Here is a 13,126-nt window from a genome sequence, read left to right on the forward strand (position 1 = left end):
TTCACACAAACAAGATGGATAATTAAAACGAGATTTAATAAATACAATTTTATATTAAAATATAGTGCTAAATCAATTATTTTAAATGTGTATGTATATGACTAGACAATTCAGTCATCTAAAACTTAAGCTGTCCCACTACAATGTCTTCCGGCCCTCCTCATACTGTCATAGCTGGTCCTCCTAAACCCCCCCACACACTGATAAAAATCTTGGGGATTTATTCACACTCTATCTGCCAGAACCTCTTCACTCTGTACCAATACTAACACGTACAGCCCATGAGGAGTCAACTGTAAAACACGCGTGTTCTTTCATTGCCACCATCTTTATACTAGCGTGTGTCAGGTGCCTTGTCTTCAGAGGAACTTGACCAGTCCTGGAGTGATCTCTACACAGAGCAATTGCCTCCACCATGACAGTTTCAGACATACGCTGTGCTTGTTGGTCCTCATGCTCCGCTCATCCTCGCCACCACTTAGGTCCCCTCCACTGGTCCCCCTCCTTTCTGCAGTAGCCCATCCCACTTTCATGTCTGACCCTGGCCCGTTACCTTGGAAGTCCTCCTGGATCTTTGCATCTGCTTCCTCTAGTCCTCAGTGGGGAAACAGCATCGTTTTTGCCTGTTTGGTGCTTTCTTGACTTCTCTTCATCCACGCTGGCCCAGACACCACTGTGAAACACTTCAAACAATTCTATGTACCAAAGAGTAACCAGAAAATTAATGATTTCAAAAGCAAACTAATCTGGGTTTTATATCCTTAGTTGCAAAAGAAAAAAATGCATCAGAAAAGGTTTAATTTAAGAATCCCGGAAGAAGACACAGGGGCCTTATTCAAATCGGTCCCTGAGATGCCGGAGTAGAGGGGACTGATTTGGAAAACATTAAGGAACATATTGTATAGGAAACTCACTATGGGAGTGAGAAGAGCAGAAGAGCCACAGGTAGTGGAAGTTCATGGAGGCTGAGCTTCAAAGAGAAATGTGTGCTAGAGACACAGATTTCAGGGCATTATGTGAAAGACATGAAATTAGCTCAAGGTTAAAAGAAGTCTATAGAGTGGTAAGAGTAAGATGTATTAGTTCTAGATAGATATCCTAATTTATGAAGCATGAAATGCCTTCCAAGATGGCTAAGCACTCTGAAACACAGGAAAATCTGAATGTGAAACTGTGGAGCACAGAGTGATGCTCTCCTACCCAAGCCCATCAGCTGCTGTCTGAGTCATGGTTCTATTGCTGTGAGGAGACATCATGACCACGGCAACTCTTAGAAAGGAAAATGTTTAATTATGCCTGGCTTACAGTTCAGAGGTTTAGTCCATTATCATCATGGTGGGAAGCATGGCAGCATATAGACAGACACGGTCCTGGAGAAGGAGCTGAGAGTTCTACATCTTGGCAGCAGAAGGAGACTGTGCCACACTGAGCATATCTTGAGCATATGAGACCTCCAAGCCCTCCCCATGGTGACACACTTACTCCAACAAGGCCACATATCCTAACAGTGCCTATGGCCAAGCATTCAACCACACAAGTCTATGGGAACCATTCCTATTCAAACCACCACAGTTGTCAACTCATCAATAGAAGAAATAAGACACATGTACTTTTTGAAACATCTGATTTCACAATTATGCTGCTAATTTGACATCTATATACACATCAGGTAGACCAGAGATTTGGATCTGAAGTTTCAACATATTAAGATATGTTGGGAACAACAAAAAGATAAATACTTCAAGAGAGAGATACTGAAAGGACCAGAGTAACAGAGGACATCATCAAGACCATGTTCTCAGCACAAAGGAGATTTGTTTGCCCCAGAGGAAGAAAGGGCAGGGAATGAGAGACAAAGAGGGAGACAGAGGAGGAGGGAGAAGGGAAATGGAACAAGGGGGATGGGGAGGGATATTCGTCCCAGAGGGATGAAGGATTGCTTCTGGATAGGGAGGAGACAGAAGTGACCCATAGGCAAATGGCAGTTTATAATAAACCTGTGTTAGAATGAGTTGGTTTGTTTTGATTAGGCATGTTAATTAGATTATCCAAAAAGGGGCTTTTGATTGCTGGACTCCAATACTTTGACAAGGTCAATTGCTGGACCTTGGTAGTCAGCCTCAGGAGGAAGAAGTTTTCAAATAAGGGACTAGGCCTTGGTGGGTAGCTTTAGGAATGTAATCTAATGAATGGATTTTAGCAAAGCAGAGAGAATGGGAGAAGGGCAGGGCCTGCCAGAGCCAGGTTTGCCATGTTCGGGCCTGCTACAGCCCTTCAGGTACTTAATTCTGATTTAAACTTATACAATGCACGAATATATTGAAATATCACATAGCATCTTACAAATAAATATGTTTCTATGTATCAGTTTAAAAATAAATAATGAGAGCTATGTCACCAGGATACGGCTCTGGTCTTCACTGTTTCTAGAGCCCGAGAATCTCTAAGTTCAGGAGAGACACACGGCCAGGTAGAGTTCACTGGAAAGCAGGGGGAACACTCTGAAGGGCTGGGGGTGGGCAATGATCAGCATGTGTTGGCTCCACTTTTCCATCCCTGTGTGGAAAACAGAAAGCTGCCTGTCAAGCTGTGGTGGCCTGGGCTCTCTGCGGTGACACACTGGTGAGAAAGGCCACTCTAGTGTCTCTCTCATGGACACTCACTGATTTCCATTGCAGAAGAATTAAGTCCTTTACCTACATGACCAGCAATTAAAAAACCAAGGGAGTTCAAATTAATAATGTTTTACTCCAGTCTTTCTTCCAAGTCTTTTAGTCTGAGGCACCTTTGCCTCACCTAATTTGTAATGGAAATGAAAGAGTCTGAGAAGTCACAGCTTAGATTCTGACCTGGTAAATTAACTTCATTTAAATAACTCTAACGACAAGAAAGAGCAGACCTTCTTGCTTAGAGGGTGAAAAGAATCACAATTTGAAATGTCATTTGCCTGGGGCAGGCACATCACATCAAGTTGTATTTAAAGATAGCTTCACACTGAATTATAATGGAAAAGTCACAAAAGTCACCCCATCCACACTAGAAAGGGAGAAGAGCTTCAGCTCTACTTAACCCTGGAGAAATGTAACAGTCCACTCCTTTACCTTTATGTAACAGCTTTCCCTGGAGAATTAAAAACCTAAAGTTTCCCGGTGACTAATACAATATGGTATACTTTTTATATAAGAACAGGTTAATGTGATAAGAATAAGAATTTTAAAATATCTAATTATTGTGGTTGGCAATGATGATTTTTAGTTAATAATTATCTAAAAGAGGCAAGATATAAAGCTTTTGTGCTGGAAAGTATCACGTGTGCTAACAAGAAAGACAACCAGAAAAAAATCGTTTTCAAAGAATTCTTGCAGGGTCTATGTGGATATTCATGGCCTGTATTGCCACCAAGGGCCATATGGACATCAGGGGTCTGGGTCACCACCTATGGCCATCTTAGTACCCAAGGGCTGAACATCTTCTGGGCCATATAGATCTGAGTGGGCCGCACTACCACCAGGGGCCATGGTGTTGCCTGGGCCTGGGCTGCTGACAGGGACCATGTCTGGGTCCATGGCCATGCCACAGCAGAGGTCCGTGGTAAGGTCCATGGCTCCTTTTGCCACCAAAAACAGTTAGGATAAGGCTGCACCAAGTTGTGGTCCTGCACCTCACCCGGGCAGCATGGCAGAGTTGGCTCTGTTGGTGTGGATGCAGGTGAACTGGCCCTGAAGTCGTGAGAGTCGGAGAGCTAGCCCCACTGTCTGCCGTGCGGTGGCAGGGATAAGGGGGGGACACCCTCGTCCTTTGCCACCTATGGCAAGGAGAAAAAGCTGGTCCTAGGGTCACAAGAGTAGGAGAGCTGACCCTGCCCCTCACTGGCTGCAGCACTTGGGAGAGTGGCCCTGTACCCTGCATGAGCAACACTGCAGAGCTGACCCTGTTGACTGCAGGTGCAGGTGATCTGACCCCAGGAAATTTCATGGGAGATCAGAGCCCACTCCTCATCTGCCACATGGTGGAGTTGGCAAGGGACAGAAGACCTCCCCTTCCCCCAACCTGAGGTGGTGAAAGAGTTGGCCCTGGGGTCATAAGACTGGGAGAATGGGCACAGCACCTTGCCTGGGAAGCACAGTAGAGCTGACCCTCTTGGCAGAGGCACAGGTGAGCAGGCCTGGAAGGTGTGAGAGCCAGAGAACTGATCCTACCCCAACCCCTTGTCAGCCTTGTAGTGGCATGGGTGAGGGAAAGATGCCTGTGATGATATATTGTGTACCCTAATAAACTTGCCTGAGGATCTCAGGACAGAGCCAGCCACTAGATTAGACATAGAGCCAGGCAGTAGTGGCACACACCTTTAATCCCAGCACTTGAGATCTCATGCCTTTGCTTGGGAAGCACACATGCCTTTAATCCCAGGGCAGAGAAAGGTATATAAGGCATGAGGAAACAGGGACTCACTTTCTTTAGGCTGAGGATTTTGTAGAGATAAGAATTAGTGGCTGGCTGTTCTGCTTCTCTGATCTTTCAGCTTCCACCCTGATATCTGGTTCTGGGTTTTTTGGTTTTTGTTTCTTTTATTAAAAGACCATCTAAGATTTGAACAACAGATGCCCTTCCTCCCTTGCCCGTTGGCAGGTAGGAGAGCTGGTCCCCAGTCATGAGAGCAGGAAGGCTGATCCTGCCCTTCACAGGCTGTAGTGCAAGGGAGAGCAGACCCTGCATCTCACCTGGGGAGCACACTAGAGCTGACCCTGTTGGCAGGAGCACAGAAGCTCGTCCTGTTGTGATGGCATGGATGGGGGACTATGCCCCCCTTGCCAACTGTGGCAGTTGGGAAAGCAGGTCTTGTGGGGCATGAGAACCAAAGAACTGGCCCTGTCCTTCACCAACTGTAGCAACTGGGAGAGTGGACAAAGCAGTAGAGCTGGTCCTGGCGGTTTGAGTGTGGGAGAGCTGCACCTGAGGGCATGAGAGCGGGAGCACCGGGGCATGAGAGCAGGAGCATAGGCATGAGAGCAGGAGCACTGGGAACATGAGAGCAGGAGCACTGGGGGCATGAGAGCAGGAGTACCAGGGCATGAGAGCAGGAGCACTAGGGCATGAGAGTGGGAGCATTGGGAACATGAGAGCAGGAGCACTGGGGGCATGAGAGCAGGAGCACTGGGGGCACGAGAGCAGGAGCACTAGGGCATGAGAGTGGGAGCATTGGGAACATGAGAGCGGGAGCACTGGGGGCATGAGAGCAGGAGCACTGGGACATGAGAGCGGGAGCACTGGGACATGAGAGCGGGAGCACTGAGAGCATGAGAGCAGGAGCACTGGGAGCATGAGAGCGGGAGCACTGGGGGCATGAGAGCAGGAGCACTGGGGGCATGAGCAGGAGCACTGGGGGCATGAGAGCAGGAGCACTGGGGGCATGAGAGCGGGAGCACTGGGGGCATGAGAGCGGGAGCACTGGGACATGAGAGCGGGAGCACTGGGACATGAGAGTGGGAGCACTGGGACATGAGAGCGGGAGCACTGGGAGCATGAGAGCGGGAGCACTGGGAGCATGAGAGCGGGAGCACTGGGAGCATGAGAGCGGGAGCATTGGGGGCATGAGAGCAGGAGCACTGGGACATGAGAGCGGGAGCACTGAGGGCATGAGAGCAGGAGCACAGGCCTTGCCCCTTGCTGCCTGCTGCACTGGATGAGCTAGTGAGACAGTGCTGGAGAGCTCACCCAGGTGCGAACAATCAGGGAAAGCTGGTGAGCTAACAACCCAGCTTTCACCTAGGCCCAGAGCCAGGACATGAGGTAGCTCACAAACAACATCCACCTCATCTACGAACTGCTGGAGCATGTAAAGGGGCTGGATCTGCAGATCCAAAGCTACAGGATCTCCATGACACAAGACAACAGGATATCCAGGAGGAGTCCCAGTGAGGGCCCAGTAATAACAGTGTAGCAGAAGCCAGAGGCCTCGAGTCAGGCCAATGATCCATTGCAAAGAATACTTGCAACTAAAGATGTATGGACTAAGGGGTATACTGTGTGACACACTGGGCCATACCACAGCTTCCACGCTGAGATTTTTGTTTTGTTTAGTTTTGGGGTTTTGTGGGATTTTTTTGTGGGGCAGACGGCGGAGGTGAGGGGATGGGGAGGTAAGTGGGTTCAGATGCATGATGTGAAATCCACAAATCAATAAAAAGTGAAAGAGTTCTCTCCCACTTTGGGTGGGTCCAGCTAAAATTCTCTGGCTAAGTGAATCATACCTTCTTGTTATACCTTCTTTAAACCCAAGATTCTAATTCTTTCCATGCTTACTCTTGATTTCTCGGAATCCTTTCTTACATGTCATGTCATCTTTAAATCCAAACTTTCCATTTTGATAAAAAATAAGTTTTTCCAATAATAATCTCTGAAGTCTTGAGGAGGAAGATGGGGCCCCAACAACAACAACTCTACCCAATCCAGAGTGATGCCATGGTAATCATCATCATACTACACTCCTTGGGGAAAAAAAAAAGAAAGAAAAAGAAAGAGAGAGAGAGAGAGAGAGAGAGAGAGAGAGAGAGAGAGAGAGGAAGGAAGGAAGGAAGGAAGGAAGGAAGGAAGGAAGGAAGGAAGGAAGGAAGGAAGGAAGAGAAAAGGGGAGCCGGCACTCAGGGAGGTCGGGGAAAACCTCAGTCACAACAGTTTTTGCTGGTCTGGGGGCTAAGCTAGGGAACTGAGACTGGACTAGCTGCTCCCTTTTTCAGGAATGGAACCGTGTAGGCATTCCCTGGTTATATGGAACTTTGCAGGTGGGTTTAGGTACCCGCCAGGTGGGGAGGAGGCTGAGGGTGGGAGCCGTCCAGGCCTTTGGAATTTGCCCCACGTTGGGCACCAGATATTGGTGAAATTATTAAGGTCACTCCATATAGTTAGAAGGGAGGTTTATTTTGTGGGGTAACTTACAAATGGAGGGATAGGTTGCAGGGTCTGGCAAAGGTATGGCACAGTCCAGCGGTGCTATCTGGAGAACTCTGCTTGGTCTACCTCCAGCGTCCAGGGTCCTGGAACCCAGAGAGCCCCCTTATCCGGAACTGAACTCTGGTCTTCAGTGTCCTCTCTCAGCCCTGCCTTGTAGGCATGACCGTTACCGAAGCCTCAGTGCGGGTTGGAACTTCCAGGCCAAGCCTGGAATGGCTATCCACTACATCACATTATACTTTCACTGCTTCTCATGTGTGGCTGGCAGCTGCCTGGCTTCTTGCCCCAGGCATGTCTCTCTCCCCTTCTCCCTTTCTCCCTTGCTCCCCCTCTTCTTCTCTTCTCATTCTTTTGAGGCTAGATTTCTCCTCCTATTTATTCTCTCTGCCCAACAGCATTGCCTAGCTATTGGCTATTTTTGGTTTTGGTTTTGGTTTTGGTTTTGGAGCTGAAGCTCGAACCCCAGGCCTTGTGCTTGCTAGGCAAGTGCTCTACCACTGAGCTAAATCTCCAACCCCAGGCTGATCAGATTTTTATTAGACCAATCAGGTGCCTTAGGCAGGCAAGATGAAACAAATGCAACACACCTTTACATAATTGAACAAATACAGCATGAACAAATGCAGCACATCTTGACATAATTAAACACACATCCTTATATAGTTAAACAAATGCAGCATAAACAAATGTACCACACCTTTACACAGCTAAAGGAATATTACACAACACACTGGCATTTCTTTTGAAAACCAAGGGGAAAGTAAGGAATGTTCTAGCAACAGATGGTTAACACTGACTTGAAATTTCTACCCAGAAAGCAAGGCAGGAAACAAAAGTGGATCTAAAACTTCACTGTACTCAAAATGCCAAAATTATTTTTACTTTCAGATGACACTATTTCTGGAGATAATGGAAAAGAAGAAACTAGAAAGTGACATGGCCGTCAAGAAAGTCTGGTAAGATTTAAGACTTCTGGTAATAAAATCCATATGAAGAGTTCAAGGATTTTCTAACACTTCAAAATAAATAATTAGATATAAAATATATTGGTAAAGTTCTATTCCAAATACAAACAATATAAAACATTTAAGAAACAGATGTATTGAGAAATGCATAAGGGTTGTCAAATATAAACAGACAATATAAAACACACAGAAACAAACAAATGTATTGAGATTTGCACCAAAGCTGTCAATGAGGTAACAATGAAAACTTGGGGCTGGAGAGATGGTTCAACAGGCGAGAGCTTTGGTTGCACAATCATGCAGACTGGATCCCAGATCCCAGAGACAGGAGGATCACTGGAGCTCAGAAGAAGACTGTGCCTCAAAGGAATCAGCTCAATGTGATAGATGAGGACACCGGATGCCTTCTTCTGGACTCTGCATGTATGTACACACATAAATAAGAAAGTAAATCTCTTTAAAAAAGAAAGAAATCCTCATTGGCTGATCTAAAAGAGGGGCTTAAATAAATGAATGTCCTAAGTGAGACAGTTGAGATCTGCTTAAGGGGCCCCTGGCAGTAGGATCAGGATCCATCCCTGGTACATGAGCTGGCTTTTTGGAGCCCACTACCTATGGTGGGACACCTTGCACAGCTTGGAGGCAGGGGGAGGTGCTTGGATCTGCCTCTACTGAATCTACCAGACTCTGCTGGCTCCCCATGGGAAGCCATACCTTGTTGGAAGAGGGAATGGGGGGGGGAAGGCTGGAGGGGCAGGAAGAGGGAAGAGAGGGATCTGTGATTTGTAGGTCAAATAAATAAAAATTTTCTTAATTAAAAATAAATGAATGCCTGTCTTAAGTTTCTAGATGAAAAAATTCAACATTAAGCATCTTTTAAAAGATGTTCACACATCAAGTATGGTTACTAATGTATGTGAAGCACTTCGTCCTGACATAAAAGTAACAATAGAAGAAGCCACATGACCATGTTTAACAAAGTATTGGGAAGCTTTGCAGAAATAAACCAAACTAAAGAAGTACCAATGAATCCACCCCATGGATTTTCCTCTTAGAAGTCTATAGTTGGAGAGCTTCCCTCCAGGTGCCACCAAGCCCTGTTAGTCCAACAACCCACTTGTAAAATAAACACACAGATATTTATATTATTTAAACTGTTTGGTCATTAGCTCAGGTCTACCATTGTCTAGCTCTTATTCTTATATTTAGCCCATTTCTATTAATCTATACTTTGCCACGTGGCTTGTGGCTTACCAGTATCTTATCTTTTTCTTGTCATGGTGGCAGCTGGCAGTATCTCCCTCCCACAGCCTTCACTTTCCAGAATTCTCCTCCTCCTTGTCCTGCCTACCCTATCCTTCCTGCCTGGCTACTAGCCAATCAGCACTTTATTTATTTTAACCAATCAGATCAACACACTTGACATACAGAACATCCCACAGCAGAAGTCAATGTCATACTAAGAGCTTTAAGTGTTAATTTCCAATAACCTCATTTTTTGTCCCCTGAGATGTTGATTTGTATTTTATATTTGGATGTATGTATGTTTTTACTTTGGTGTGTGTGTGTGTGTGTGTGTGTGTGTGTGTGTGTGTGTGTGTTCGGAGGATAATTTGCAGAAATCAATTCTCTCCTTCTACCATATGGGTTCTGGGGGATCAAACTCAGGTTGCCAGACTTGGCAGCACTCACCTTTACTAACTTCTCAGTGAGTTGTTAATTTATTGTGTTATAGCCTTCACCTAAGATATAGAGATGGGGTATGATGTCAGCAAGTAACAAAATAAGAAGCCCCAGGTCCTCATTCTCCCATAAAGACACCAGATTAACAATAGACCAGTTCTGTTCTCTAAAGTACAGAAATAAATGTTTTCCATTGAAACTATATGTCCAACCTAGATTTTGTTTTGTTTTGTTTTTGTTTTTTGTTTTTTGTTTTTTGCAGACAGGGTTTCTTTGTGTAGTTTTGGTGTCTGTCCTGGATCTCACTTTGTAGACCAGGCTAGCCTCAAACTCAGAGAATTCCCCTGGCTCTACCTCCCGAGTCCTGGGATTAAAGGCGTGCACCACCACCACCTGGTGATTTTGTTTTTTAAAGGGCTAAAAACTTCATCCATTAACTAGGCTACAATCCACAACCCCAGAGAAGCTAGGTAAAATGAGGACCCTAAGCGGGACACACATGGAGGGCCCCAGGAAGGGAAAACAGTTAAGATTTCCTGGGTAAACTGGGGGGGGGGGGATAAGTGAAGGGATGGGGGATGGGAACAGGAGGGACTGAGATAACCAAGTGGAGGGAGGGATGGAGAAGAAGAGCAATGAAAGAGATATCTTGGTAGAGGGAACCATTGTGGGGTTAGGGAGAAACCTGGTGCTAGGGAAATCCCCAGGAATATATAAGGATGACACCAGCATCACAAGACTCTTAGCAATAATGAAGAGGGTGCCTGAATTTACCTTCCTCTATAGTCATATTAGTGACTACCCTATTTGTCATCATAGAACCTACATCTAGTAACTGATGGAAGCAGATGCAGTGATCAAAAACCAAGCACTGGGCTGAGATCCTAGACTTCAGTTGAAGAGAGGGGGAGGATCACAGGGGCAAGGGAGGTCAAGGTTACGATGGGAAAAACCTCAGAGACAGATGACCTAAGCTGATGTGAGCTCATGGACACTGGCCTGACTGCTGGGGAGCATGCATGGGACCGAACTAGGCCCTCTGAATGTGGGTGAGTTATGTAACTAGACCTTTTTGGGGAGACCCTGGCAGTAGGACCAGGACTTATCTAGGGTACATGAAATGGTTTTTTGGAACACATTCATACCTTGCTCAGCCTTGACACAGGCAGGAGGGGCTTGGTTCTGCCTCAACTTAGTATGTCAGACTTTTTGACTACCCAAGGGAGGCCTTACCCTCTCTGAGGAGTGGATAGGGGATGGGATGGGGAAGTGGGGATGGGGAGTAGGGGAAGGAGGGGGAACTAAGATTGGTATGTAAAATGAAATTTTTAAAAAATAAATTAAAAAACTTCATCCATGTCCTTATATTATCTAAGTAATTGTAAATATGTCTAACATTCTTATCTAATCATCTGTGTTTATTTTTTAAGTGTAATGATAATGCTAGATATTCTATGGTCTGCCTTCCCTGCCAGAAATGACAGGCCTTGGGGGTAGATATGAGACCAAGGAAAATTCACATATAAAATTTTGAGGAAAGGACTGGAAAGATGGCTCAGTGCTTAAGAATACTGGTTGCTCTTCCAAGATGTGGTTTTGGTTCCCAGCACCACATGGTGATTCATGTAGCTGGAGTTTTTTTCTCCAGGTCCCAACAAGCCCTGCAGTCTGACAGCCCACGTATAAAATAAACACCCAGACACTTATATTATTTAAACTGGCCTAATGGCTCATGCTTCTTGCTAACTGTTCTTATATCTTAAATTAACCCATTTCTATTCATTTATAAGTAGCCACATGGCTTGTGGCTTACTGGTACCTTACATCTTATTTGTCATGGCAGCGGCTGGCAGTGTCTCTCTCTCCAGCCTTCCACTTCCCAGAATTCTCTTCTCTGCTTGTCCTGCCTATACTTCTTGCCTGGCTACTGGTCAATCAGCATTTTATTTATACAGAGCGATATCCACAACACCCACAGCAGGTTCACAATTGTTTAACTCCAGTCCCAGGGGATCTAAACCTTCTTCTAGCCTCTGAGGGCACCAAGTACATATAGGCAAAACATAAAATAAAATAAATCTTTTTTTAAAAATTGAGTTTCAGTTCAGAAACCCTGTTACAAATGTGAGTAGGCACCGTGAGGGAGGGACAAAGCTGACCAACCTGTCTTCAGTTCTTTGCAAATTTAATTCTAAAGGAGCTGAAGTCAAACATTTCCTGGAGTTTACATCAATTCATAAACAGGAAAGTAAAACATTCAGCTTGGAAAAAGTCACTTTGTCATATATCTTGAGATATTATTTTTATGTTTTTATTTATCTGTATATGTAGGAGGGTGTCTCAGGATTTTTAATCCTGTGAAAAGACACCATGACCACAGCAACTCTTATAAAGGAAACATTTAATTGGGGTGGCTTGATTACAGTTTTGGAGGTTCAGTTCATTATCATCATGATGGGAAGCATGGCAGCATGCAGGCAGACGTGGTACTGGAATAGTAGCTGAGAGTCCTACATCTTGCAAGCAACAGAAAGTTGACTGAGACACTGGGCAATATCCTGAGCACAGCAAACCTCAGAGTCCACCCCGACAGTGACACACTCCCTCCAACAAGGCCATAACCACTCCAACAAAGCCACACTTCCTAACAGTGGCACTTCTTATGAGGTTATGGAAGCCAATTACATTCATACTTCCAGAGAGGGTATGCACAGATGGGGGTCTTTGGTCCCTTGGAGCTGGAGTTACAGGTTGTTTTGAGCTACCTGCTGTAGATGCTGAGAACTGAAGCTGGGTCCTCTGGGAGGGCAGCAAGTGCTCCTACCCCCAAGTCATTGTTCCAGACTGAAAGATCTATAAAACCTGCAGAGCTTCTTAAGTCCTGGCTGCCCTGGCAACAGTGGCTGGTCTTCTGTTATTTCCTGGCAGGAGCCCTGCTCTCTTTATTGTCTTCGTTATGACTGTCTGTATGGGTGTTCTGCCAGCATATATGTCTGTGAAGCATTTATGTGTGTATGTACCTGAGGGGGCTGGAAAAGGGTGTCAGGCCTCTTGGAACTGGATTCACACGTAAATGGCATTCCCTCCAGAAAATGGAGTAAGAACTGCACACAGCATTGAGGCCTACACAACTAACAACCCACTCACCCCACAGAAACTCTTGCTTGAAGCTTCTTTAATGCTCCAATTATATGGATCTGCCAGGTGTGTAGAGGAATAGTATCTACAAAACTTAAAAATCCTAAAACCAAGTTTCTAGATTTTGTTTAGTAGGATGTTGCATTCAGGGGTGGCAGAGTGCTTACTGGCAGGTTGAGTAAACTATGTCATCAGTCTCAACTACAGAAGACCCTGGGAGGATTGAACTTGTGAGAATTGAGGGTGGGCAGTACCTGCACAGAACTCAAGAGCTATCCCTGACTAGCTTCCCATAACTAATTAATATTAACATGCAGTTGTAAGGTACAGATAAGCCATGAGCCATGTGACAAGTTATAGATGAAAAGAAATGTGTTAATTTAAGATAA

The sequence above is a fragment of the Onychomys torridus genome, chromosome 6 (assembly GCF_903995425.1).
Source record: "Onychomys torridus chromosome 6, mOncTor1.1, whole genome shotgun sequence".
NCBI classification, from domain to species: Eukaryota; Metazoa; Chordata; class Mammalia; order Rodentia; family Cricetidae; genus Onychomys; species Onychomys torridus.